Raw genomic sequence first — 12,965 nt, 5'->3', positions numbered from 1 at the left:
CAAGTGAAAAGAGTCCCTTTGGTCATCAGTCCTCAAAACTTCTCAGCCCAACTCCCACTCATCCTTCGTGATTTTCTTAATACACGTTTCATCTGCTGATGTCTAAGAAACCTTCCTCCCACCTCAGTGCCTTGACACAAAGATCATTTCATTTGGTTACAAATCATCAATCTGAGTGAGTGCAGTCAGGTGGCCTTTCTGCAGGTCTTTATTTACACGTCCACCTGTAGGTGGTAAGTCCATTAGCATCCAGGACCTACCTCTTTGTCTCTCATCCCTCTCCAAGTGGGTAAGTCCACACATGCGACTCCAAGTCGCCCCTCCAATAAAACACATGGCCGTTCAGGGAGCCCTAGCAGGCAATGGCTGAAACAGCACATTGTCACTTCTGAACCATTTCATTCTAGGAAATATACAAGGAGTTGGACAATGAAAATGTGTTTCATTGAAACCACGAAGGTACTTGAAAATGACAATTCACCCTAATATAAATAAGCTGTTATTTAAAGAGGCAGGGTAGGGGGGCAACCAGCCTGACAATATAGAAAATAAGAAGGCCAAATCTGAAATTGACTTATAAACTTATTACAGCTACTATACAGGAGAGAAAAGATAAGGAAATTCAGTGATAGCAGGAGGCAGCTTTGTCTTGGTGACCAAAGATTTTATTTCAAGGAAGAAATGGAGCCATTTAATTTATTTTTTTAAACCAAATTGTCTGCAAGAACCTATAAATCAGAGAATTTGGCATTGCTTACATAACTGGCAAAGGCTCACATTTACCATTTAGCCATTTTTAATGACAGTTTAACCAAAGACAACAACGTTTGAGTAAATAGAAAGTCTTAAGCATTTCAGCAATGTCCTTTGAAATTTTCTTTGCAAGACTGAAGGAGGGTCAGTCTCTCGAAAACACAGGATAGTTGTATCAGCAGTACGGTATTATCATCATTACTAATATTGCCAGTGAAGCTGTTTGGTCCAGCCAGGGTGACAAGGACAAATGGCATTTGGTGGCAGCAGTGTGCCAGGCTCAGTGAAAGATATGGCGTCTTACAGATGAGCAAGGCATGGCCCACAACCTGTTAGTTCTGTGTTTTTTATCAGAACCTCCTATTGTAAAATAACTCCTGCAAATAGCTCATTGCTTCTGCTAATTCTACTATTACCCTGACTGTAATCCAACTTAAATAAACCATCAGAGAAGCATGCAGAATAAAAACATAGCAGGATAAAAGTTACTGAAAGTTATTTTTAAATTTTTTTTTGAAAGTGTGTTTTTTAAATACAGAGATTAATACTTTATATATTTCAACTTATACAAGATTCTGCCATAGATATTTAAGACTGTTTCTTACAACTTTCATGGAACCCATGAAACGTGTGCTGGTGAAATGTTTGGAAACTGAAAAAGGTACTTGACACTAATTTCACGTCTGTGTGTGAATGTCGCAAAGCTTTTGGAAGCATTATTGAGTGTGTCAAAGTTTCTGGACAAGGCAATGACATTGAGAGAAGTGGCATACCTTTCTAAACACCGGAAAACATCTCAAAATGGTCACTGAACACTTTATAGGTTAAGAAAAGGAACCTGTCATTTGTAAAGGAACTATAACCCTGCATTTGAAACAAATGCAGATCAAATGTTTGGCCTAAAATGGTAAAACAACATGCAAAAGAAAGGAATAAAATAAATTTATTTATGTAAATGTTAATGTTGTGGTGTTGATCTTTAGGAAATGGCAACCCACTCCAGTACTCTTGCCTGGAAAATCCCATGGACACAGTCCACAGGGTTGCAAAGAGTCGGACACGACTGAGCGACTTCACTTTCACTTTTTTTTTAAATCCTGAATCTTTGAGGATAGTTTTTTCTTAATTGGAGAAACCCCCATCATGGAAAAATAGATTCAATATATTTTTCTTTATCAGTTGCTATTCATTAAATATTTCACATCTAGAAGAACTTCTAGCAATATATGGAAAAAAAAATAGAGTGGAGTGGACAGGAGGAAAACTGTTAATAGGAAATTCCCTTTGAGTTTGACATTTGGTTTTATTAACAACTCTAAATATCTACAGATACTATGTTTAATCAAACATTTTTATCTGCAAAATTGAACTGGAAATTGCTTGTTAATGTCTAGTTAATAGCCCCTTTCTTTCCTAACAGCTAAGAAAAACCCATGTATCAGAAGAGAATTAACTAGAAAATGACAATTCTTAGAATTTATGACTTCTTTCTTAGCGTGCATCTATACTCATCTAAGCTCTTTCTGATCAAATTGAATAAAAGCAACATTCTCCTTAAAAGTCAATCTACCCTCGTTCCAGGCATGTATTTAGGCCAGCTTGTACATTATAAAAAGAAAGAGGGGAAAGAGAGCCATTTTCTTGTCTTCTTTTCCACTTCCTTAATTATGGAAATCAGGTTTTTCTTGATTCTGACAGGGTATAATGCTTTGTTTCAATGTGTCAGCTAAAGCTACTATATTAATGTGTCATTAACTCTCATGGAAAATAAATATTTACAAATCACTTGGTCCTTTATTGCAGCTTTCTTTTTAGTTTTTGTATTTTAATTAACTATATTTGAAACAAAAATCTGACCTAGCACTTTAAAAAGAGTTCACCGAATGCTTGGGCACTATAAAATGGTATTCAGTCCATTAGACAGAACCTATCAGTATGCATAAAGGCATATTGCATGCAGAGTTAAGAAAGTAAAATGTAAACTGTAACAAGAAAACCCACAATTGTATATCTTATGCTTAAAAAACATACTAAATTATTCATAGAGTATAAAAAGACAGGTATATTTCTTCCACTCTGCTGCTAGCCAAAAGATACTTATTTTCCTCTTTTTACCTCAATCCTGTAAATCGCTCATTGCTCTGCCTTATAGCAATCAATAAATCACATTCCAGACATTAGGGCTCAAGGTCTGTTCTAAAATAACCACTGGGGTCCAGTCCTTCTGTAAAGTTTGCTTTGTGATATATTAAGTGTATAGGAGCTGATGGGGGAAGGTAACAGATGTGTTTCAGAAAGTTTCCTGTGGACTTTCCCTTGTGAATCTATTCCTGGTCTGTGTCCCAGCATGAAATGATGAAAGTTGGCCAAAAGGAGTTTAAAAGTGCAATTTTATTCTATAATGTAAGTCCAAAAGAGTTTGTGATAGATTGCAAACTCCTAAGAGAAAGCAGTCATGTTTGCATATGCCTGAGTGCTAAACTCAGCGAGGTAGTTCAGTAAAACAGAAAGAAGAAAAGATTTTGGAATTAGAACAATATAGGCGGGAATCTGAGCTAAACCACTGGGTAAGTCATTTTGCTTCTGTGAGCATTAGTTTCCTCATTTGTAAAGTGAAAAGGATACATAACATATTATATATTATAAAATCTAAACTTCATGGAGTAGGGCTTCCTGCCATAGGGCTTGCTAATATCTTTTAAAAACTGTCCCCCACATGTCATCTAATTATGTTCTACTAATTGTTCACATCTTGCCTTAATTGCGTCCTCTTTGGTAAAAAAAAAAAAAAAAAAAAAAAGTCACTAACTCCCCCTGCTCACCCTAGAACAAATTCATTTTTTTGTACTTTCATGGGACTGTAATTCAAGGGCAGGGATTGGCAGACTACAATCCATTAGCCAAATTCCGACAGTCATCAGGTTTTGTAAACAAAGTTTTATTGGAACACTGCCATACTCAATCATTTAGATATTATGCCTTGGCTGTTTTTAGGTTACAATTGCAAAGTTGAGTGGATTCAACAGAGACTGCATATTCAAAACCTGAGATATTTATTAGTTGGTCCTTCACAGACAGTTTGGAGAAGGCACTGGCACCCCACTCCACTACTGTTGCCTGGAGAATCCCATGGGCAGAGGAGCCTGATAGGTTGCAGTCCATGGGGGTCGCTAAGAGTCGGACATGACTGAGAAACTTCACTTTCACTTTTCACTTTCATGCATTGGAAAAAGAAATGGCAACTCACTCCAGTATTCTTGCCTGGAGAATTCCAGGGACTGTGGAGCCTGATGGGCTGCCGTCTATGGGGTCACACAGAGTCAGACATGACTGAAGCAACTTAGCAGCACAGACAGTTCACTGGTTCCTGCTTTGAAAAATTTATTTATTTATTTTCCAGTGGTGCATTTCCAGTGGCCTTATTAGTAAGGCCATTTACCAAACAACTATCTTCCCTGTTAGAATATTAAGTATAAACTCCATTATTAGTTGAATCATTTTTCTCCTTGAACTTCATTAGTTCCTCAGCACCAGTCAAACATAATTTGTCTAAAATATACTTACTGCTGATTTCCTTTAGTATTGAATGATTTTTATCTCCCAGTCCATCCTAAAGGAAATCAACCTTGAATATTCACTGGAAGGACTGATGCTGAAGTTGGAGCTCCAATACTTTGGCCATACGATGTGAAGAGTCCCATCATTGGAAAAGACCCTGGTACTGGGAAAGATTGAGGGCAGGAGGAGAAGAGGGCAACAGAGGATGAGATGGTTGGATGGCATCACCAACTCAATGGACCTGAGTTTGAGCAAACTCTGGATAATAGTGGAGGACAGGGAAGCCTGGTGTGCTGCAGTCCATGGGGTCTCAAAAAGTTGAACACGACTGAATGACTGAACAACAACACAACATAGTTACCATTCAATAAATATTGAATTAATGGAAGGACCATACAAATGAATGATGGTGTGAACCAACAGACACATGCATTTCAGTTCAAAATCACCCTAGTTATGTAATAATGAGCACACCATACATAAAAATGGACATGCTCATGTATCATTAGGATATTAAGATAGAAATCACCACAGACATAACTGGTTTAAGTGTTATAAATTACATAACTGCACATTCAATACTGTCTAACCTACACACAATAGTTTGAAACAGGACTTGTTATGAATGAGCAGCTCATGAAGCCCAAACATTACGGTCTTTACAAAATGTGCATATATTAAAAAAGCATTTGTCTCATATTAAAATACTTCAGTGACATAATAATAATATGTAGGCAAAGGCTAGAGAACTAAATTATGATGGAATTACTCATTTTTTATTCAGTTACTTTTGGCATCACCTCTCCTGCATTTCTGCTGTATTCTATCTTATGGTCCTCCCTCCTGTCTCTCTACTTTGGATAAACAATATATCAGAAAGCACTTTACAATGGATACCCAGCAGCTCCTGGCCTTGAAGAGCTTATTCGCCTAATTGTGCATCCCTTGTGGATTTTTCATAATACTTTACAGATCTAATTTAAATACTTTTACAAATTCATCAAATACATTCTCTGAGGCACATTTACTTAGCTTACTTTTGAAACTTCTAATGAATTCTCTCGATATGTAATTTTATACTCAGCATCATGATTTGAATTAAATATTATTGAACAAGGTGTTCATTATTGGATGTGAATTATAATTAGAATGATAGGCAACCTTAACTATGATAATAGTTTTAGTCAATTTCCTTTGGGACTGCCAGTTTTCAATCCAGCACAAAGACCAATAACCTCTGCTAAATGTGTGTTATAAGGGTTACAAGTAAATTAAGCAATGTCAATTCTAGCTGCTTAAAAGCTAGGATTAGCGGATACAATTTAACTCTTAACAGGCAAATAGCAGGCTGTCATGGTGCTTCACGTCAGCGGTGCAGGATAGCTGACCTGCTTTATACGCAATTTAGCAATCATGATAGTGAGAGATGACCTAGATTTCCCAAGAACCGCGTGCAAATCTTGTAAACAATCACTGTGCGCATCCATTTCATGTATGCACCAAAGGCAGCCACGAAGGTGGACTATGAAGAAAATCGGAACCACTGACATACTTTCTACTAAAACACACTCCTATCTTTATATAACGAAGAGATAGCTTGTGTAGATAAAAACCCACTCTTTCAGTAGCTGTGTTACAGTGGTAGACATGGGAATTTTTCTTTTCAAATACTGAAAAATGTAGACATTATCCTTAATGTAGAAAGTACATTTATAAATAAAGGGTAAGAGCTACTTTAATCAGATGCTGTTGATGTTATTTAGTCTCTTAGCTGTGTCCGACTCTTTGTGACCCCATGGACTGTATCCTGCTAGGCTTCTCTGATTATGGGATTTTCCAGGCAAGAATACTGGAGTGGGTTGCCATTTCCTTCTCTGGGGAATCTTCCTGACTCACGGATTGAACCTGGGTCTCCTGTATTGGTAGGCATTTTCTTTACCACTGAGCCACCAGGAAGCCCATCACAATCAGATACCACTGATTTATTTCTACTAAGTGAGCATTTTAACAAAATGTGATATGCATCTCTGAGAGCATAGCAGTTTTCAGATCATTGAGGCTGGACTGTGAGGGGAGACTCTAATTATCTTGATAAGTACTTATTATCTTATTATAAATGACCTAGGACATGCCTTACACAGGATAGGTGGTCATTAAATGTCATTTCCTCCCCCCAAGTGAAGAATTATTCATTGGTCATGGTTAGTGAACATATTAATTCTTCCCCCTTTCTATAATTTGAGATCTTCATTTATATCTTAATCACCAGGTGGCAAATGTGCCATTAACTGGACACCACCACAAAGTGGTGTTCACTGAAGTAATGTTCACTAGCCATATAATTCAGGAGGAAGAAAGAACTCCTGTCAATATGTTACTGTACTCCTTTTAAATTGGTATTTTTCACATGCATGTTGGGGACATTTAGGTATTCTCTTCATTGCAGTGGACCATGTGTATGACACTTTTATGACACAGCCTGTCAAAAGGGTTTTAAAAACTAAAGCTGGGTCAGCTTATTTGTACTTCCCATCATCCATTTCTTGTAACGTGTCAACCCATAATCAGTTCTATTTCCTTTTACCGGGGGCTTCCCTTCTAAAGGACACCGCAAGTCCGACCCAATATTATGTCTGCCTCTTTCACCCTTAATCTCCCCCTTTAATCTCACCCCATTATCTCCATGTTCCTCCACCTCTTGTGATCTCATTTTCATATCAGAACACAGATGAAAACAAAACTCCTCTTTTTAATCTCAACAATAAAACAGTTTTTTCCCTTCCTCATTTTGGATATGCTTGTATGTATGACCAAGTACATGTGTATGTGTGTGTAAGCATATGTGTGTATAAGTGTATGTGTGCGTGTGCATTTGAATGAATGTTGCTTCTTTACGTAAAAGGATAATATGAGTCTTGTTGGGAGAAAGGAAAGATCAGGGACTTGGTGAAAAATGCACCATTGCCAACTGTACGAAGAAACCATAAATAGGTAAATTCTGAGAGTAGTGGTTAATTCATACATCTCTTATAGTTAGATCATGCTCTGGTTTCTCACACTTGGAGGAAAAAAAAAATCCATTTAAAACATGTAGGTTGATTAGCACAGGAAAAGTAAGGATTTCCTTTTAGAACCTAACATACTGACATATGGCTAATTTGCTTTTTTATGCATTTATTTTTGTTGAAACAAACAAACAAAAAAGGGAGCCTAGTATCTGTGACCCAGAACCACTTTAGAACTTTCAGAGCCTGGATCTCATATTAACTATTGAATTTAAGGATTTCACAGGAGGCAAACGTAAGAGGCTCCCATCCTCACTGTTTCTTTTAAAAACTCTTTAAAGACAGAAAAGAAATTCTGAAAATTCGAGCACAATTTCTGCAGCCTGAGTTACCAGGAAAAATAAAGCCCCTGCTTTTCTACTTCACAGCAGGGTCCCCAGATATGTGGCAGACTTTCCCCCCAAAAAAAGAGTTTCAGAATTTACAGCAACATGGCAGACAAGAGTCCAAATCACAATACACAGAACTGTTGGATAAAATGTAATAAACATTTATTTTATACACACAGATATACTTTCAAAAACAAGAAAAGGAAAAGAAACATCTGCAATTTAAGTGCTGGAAACGAAGGGAGAAACTCTAAACCAGAATTGCAAGCACATAAGTTGATGCCTCGGGGACTACAAGAGTGCAGGCGGAGGTGCAAGCCCTAATGGAAGGAGCTAGGTGTTAATGTCCACCAGCTGTACAATTGGTCTCTGTCTGCACCAGACAAGCAGCTGGAAGAGAAACCCGTGCACAAGCTGAAATCCCTGGAAGTGTTAAAGGGAAAAGAGGCTCTCCAACTACACTCTCTGAGAAGCATCAAGGAAGTTTTTCATCTGCTCTGGGTTTGGCTGGAAACTAAAACCTCAGTTACATATAGATCTAAAACTGTGGAGTAATGGATGCTAAACTGAGAAATTAGCACCAAAACCTTGTCCCAGGTTAAAGAAAATACTGGGTTCCAGAGAAAAACAAATGCAGAAATTCTGTACAGGGCTACTGTACAACTCAGGGAGCAGGAACCTTCTGTAGAAGAAGAAACTCATGAGACAAGGCTGCAAAAATAGTACAACTACAGGAGTAAACAAACTACCAAGGGATAAGGTATGCTGACAGTCAGCCAATAGAAATAGATCTCCATGGACTTGAAATGGCAGAAAAAGTTTTCAAATCAACCCAGATAAGTTTGTTTAAAATTATTGCATATGTAGAGTACCGCATTCAAGAAAGACATTTATATATTTAAATTAGCAAATTTGAAAAAGAAAATTTGTAAATATGAGAAGTAAAGTCACTTAAACATGCAACTCAATTCATAAATTTAAAACACTATAAATGCAGCTTTGAAAGGTCACAGATTTGAAGATCGCTATAAGAGGTTACTCAGGATGGAGCTCATTTTGGTTAGAAATGGAAACTACGAACGTGAGACATGAAGGTGAGAGGGAAAGCACAATCTGTATCTAACAGTGCTCGCAATGCAAACTATTATTCGAAGTAGAGAGATGCAATAATCTAGGAGTTATTAGCTGAGGATTTTTTATAACTAGAAAAAACTGGACTCCTCAGTTTGAAGAAGCACATTGATCCTTGATTAAGATTCACTGTTAGACTCATTTGATGAAACTGTACATCAGTCAAGATGAAGAGAAAATGTTTAAAGACATTTTAGTCAAAAGAATAAAAACAAAAACAAAAACCCCTGGTGGCAGGCTTAACAACAACTACAGAGGCCAGAAGACAGAGGTGTTCTATCTCCAATGGCTGAGATAAAATAGAATGATATGGACAAAGTAAGGCATATTAAGATTCCTACTGCCTGGCTGGAGGAAAGGGTAATAACAATTATTAATGTTTACTCTATTAAAAGAGAATGTTACAATTTCAAGAGAAAACATTACTAAGATTACTAATAATTATTTATAACTTTCAGGATCAAAAAAAGATAAGAATGAAATAAAGACAATTCAGTCATCAAAATATTTGATACAAGTCAGCAAAAAAGAAGGAAAAGCATGGTTATTAAAAATGTATAATGAAGTGGAAGAAGTCAGGCCAAATATACTGGTAAAAGAAATAAGTGAAAAAAGATTATGCCATCTATTTAAGAAACAGATATTCTCAAGTTTGATTTTAAAAAAGCCACTCAGAATGAAATTAAGCTTATACATTGCTTAAAAGAGATAAACTACAAACAGAATAGCCCTTAAAAGAGGAATATAGAAATAAAAAAGACACGTGAGGGAGACACCAACTAAAAGAAGAAGGTGTATCCGTTCTAATAATGGAACAATCAAGACAAAAATATACTTTTCAGCCTAAAAGAGTCACCACTCATTATACAAACACTGCAATTCACAAGGGAAAGGTAACAATCCTATCGAACAGTAAGTACCTCAGAGTCTGTAGAGTTAAAAAGGTCAGACAAACTGACAACACCATAAATACTATATCTCTGAATTTCTGGCTGATAGGTACAGCAAATAAAAAATAAGGTTCATAAATTTAAAGATTTTAACAGCACAATTAATTAACAGAGTGATCTATCAGACAGAAATAAATAGTAGTATAACAAGAGGTACTTAAAAGTACATACAAGCTATATAAGAAGACTACATATGCTATCAAAAAATTAATCTCTATACTGACCAAATTATCGACACAAACAGATCACACAATCTAATCATAATAGAACATACAGCTGATCCTCGAACTGCAGGTTTGAACTGTGTGGACTTACTTATATGTGTATTGTTTAGATACAGTGGGAAAACTTTTGGGGATGTGCTACAATTTAAAAACAATTTGCTGATGAACCACGTACCCTAAAAATACTGAAAAAATTAAGAAAGAATTTAGGTATGTTATGAATGTATAAAATACATGCAGACACTAATCTATTCTTACACAGACATAAGGTGAGTATATTTAATATAAAATTAATGTCAGTTTTTCTCTGTCTTATAATTTTGCTTTCAATAATCATATTACCATAAAATCTCTCTCCCTCATAACTGGAGAAACTGAGTATCAGCCTACCATCACAGATAAGTGTTCTTTTGTAAATGTAACAATGTTTGCAATACTATATTATGAATATGACTATAATACAGTATGTCATAATATTTTTTAATGATTCATTCATTAGTCTATAGGCCAGGCTATTGTGAAGTATATGTATTGATTACACTAAGTTACATAAAGCAGATATATTTGTTTCTTCATTATCAATGCATGAGTCATGATACCTTATAAATAAATATGAATTTATTTTTAACATTACCTTTCATTTCAGGTGGTCTAGTGTCAGTAATGCATCGAACATCCACAGTGTTTTGTATCAGATAAAACAATATTGATGTAGGTACTTAGTAGTTAACTTTTCAGTAGTGAAACTAACATGTAGAATCTTGATTATGTAAGGGTCATTGCCCAATTCTGCATTGTTCAAGGGTCATCTTCAATTTAAAATTGATGATAATAAATTATTTCCAAATAATCATTTGTTTGAAAATGTAAGAATTCAAATCTAAACAGTTCACAGAAAGAAAGCAATCATAACAAAAATTAAGAAATATTTAAATGAAGTTAATGAAACACTACATATCCATATTCACAGAAACACAGCTAAAGGGATTTATACCTCAAAATGCATCCAATCAAAATATGACTGATTGGAAATAACCAAGTCGAGAATTAAAGAGGAAAGTAGATCATAAAAAACTCAAGAAAGTAGAAAAAAATCAGAAATTATTTGTTAAATAGCACAAAACTAGCATAAATAAAATAAAAAAACTAGGTAGTTAAAAATAGCAATAAACTAGGGAAACTTCTGAAAAGATATGAAAAAAGAAAATAAGTGAGCTCCACTAGGAATTGCAAAGAAGACAAAGTCGCCAATATATTAGAAACATATGAACAATGAACAGGAAATAAATGTAATATATCTGTCAATATATAAAAAACTTTGAGAAAATGAACATTATAGAAAAAATATGTAACATTTACTGAATTTTAAAATACATAAAACTTTTTTTTTTTTTTTAATTTTAAAATCTTTAATTCTTACATGCATTCCCAAACATGAACCCCCCTCCCACCTCCCTCCCCAGAACATCTTTCTGGGTCATCCCCATGCACCAGCCCCAAGCATGCTGCATCCTGCGTCAGACATAGACTGGCGATTCAATTCACATGATAGTATACATGTTAGAATGTCATTCTCCCAAATCATCCCACCCTCTCCCTGTCCCTCTGAGTCCAAAAGTCCGTTATACACATCTGTGTCTCTTTCCCTGTCTTGCATACAGGGTCGTCATTGCCATCTTCCTAAATTCCATATATATGTGTTAGTATACTGTATTGGTGTTTTTCTTTCTGGCTTACTTCACTCTGTATAATCGGCTCCAGTTTCATCCATCTCATCAGAACTGATTCAAATGAATTCTTTTTAACGGCTGAGTAATACTCCATTGTGTATATGTACCACAGCTTTCTTATCCATTCATCTGCTGATGGACATCTAGGTTGTTTCCATGTCCTGGCTATTATAAACAGTGCTGCGATGAACATTGGGGTACATGTGTCTCTTTCAATTCTGGTTTCCTCGGTGTGTATGCCCAGAAGTGGGATTGCTGGGTCATAGGGTAGTTCTAATTGCAATTTTTTAAGGAATCTCCACACTGTTCTCCATAGTGGCTGTACTAGTTTGCATTCCCACCAACAGTGTAGGAGGGTTCCCTTTTCTCCACAGCCTCTCCAGCATTTATTGCTTGCAGATTTTTGGATCGCAGCCATTCTGACTGGTGTGAAGTGGTACCTCATTGTGGTTTTGATTTGCATTTCTCTAATAATGAGTGATGTTGAGCATCTTTTCATGTGTTTGTTAGCCATCCGTATGTCTTCTTTGGAGAAATGTCTATTTAGAAAAGCCTAGAGATAAATCCACACACATATGGACACCTTATCTTTGACAAAGGAGGCAAGAATATACAATGGAGTAAAGACAATCTCTTTAACAAGTGGTGCTGGGAAAACTGGTCAACCACTTGTAAAAGAATGAAACTAGATCACTTTCTAACACCGCACACAAAAATAAACTCAAAATGGATTAAAGATCTAAATGTAAGATCAGAAACTATAAAACTCCTAGAGGAGAACATAGGCAAAACACTCTCAGACATAAATCACAGCAGGATCCTCTATGATCCACCTCCCAGAATTCTGGAAATAAAAGCAAAAATAAACAAATGGGATCTAATTAAAATTAAAAGCTTCTGCACAACAAAGGAAAATATAAGCAAGGTGAAAAGACAGCCATCTGAATGGGAGAAAATAATAGCAAATGAAGCAACTGACAAACAACTAATCTCAAAAATATACAAGCAACTTCTGCAGCTCAACTCCAGAAAAATAAACGACCCAATCAAAAAATGGGCCAAAGAACTAAAATACATAAAACTTTTAAAATCTACAACTGTTACTTTAGTTGAATCATTAAAAATTCTAACTCCAAATCATAGTCTACATAATTCTAAAACTTTCAAAATAAAAACAGGGTACATTTTTTCACACTGCTTCAAAGAATTTTCTTAAAAAGCAGTT

This window comes from Ovis canadensis, chromosome 26 (genome assembly GCF_042477335.2).
Source record: "Ovis canadensis isolate MfBH-ARS-UI-01 breed Bighorn chromosome 26, ARS-UI_OviCan_v2, whole genome shotgun sequence".
Taxonomy (NCBI): Eukaryota; Metazoa; Chordata; class Mammalia; order Artiodactyla; family Bovidae; genus Ovis; species Ovis canadensis.
Note: the sequence above shows the minus strand (reverse complement) of the source record.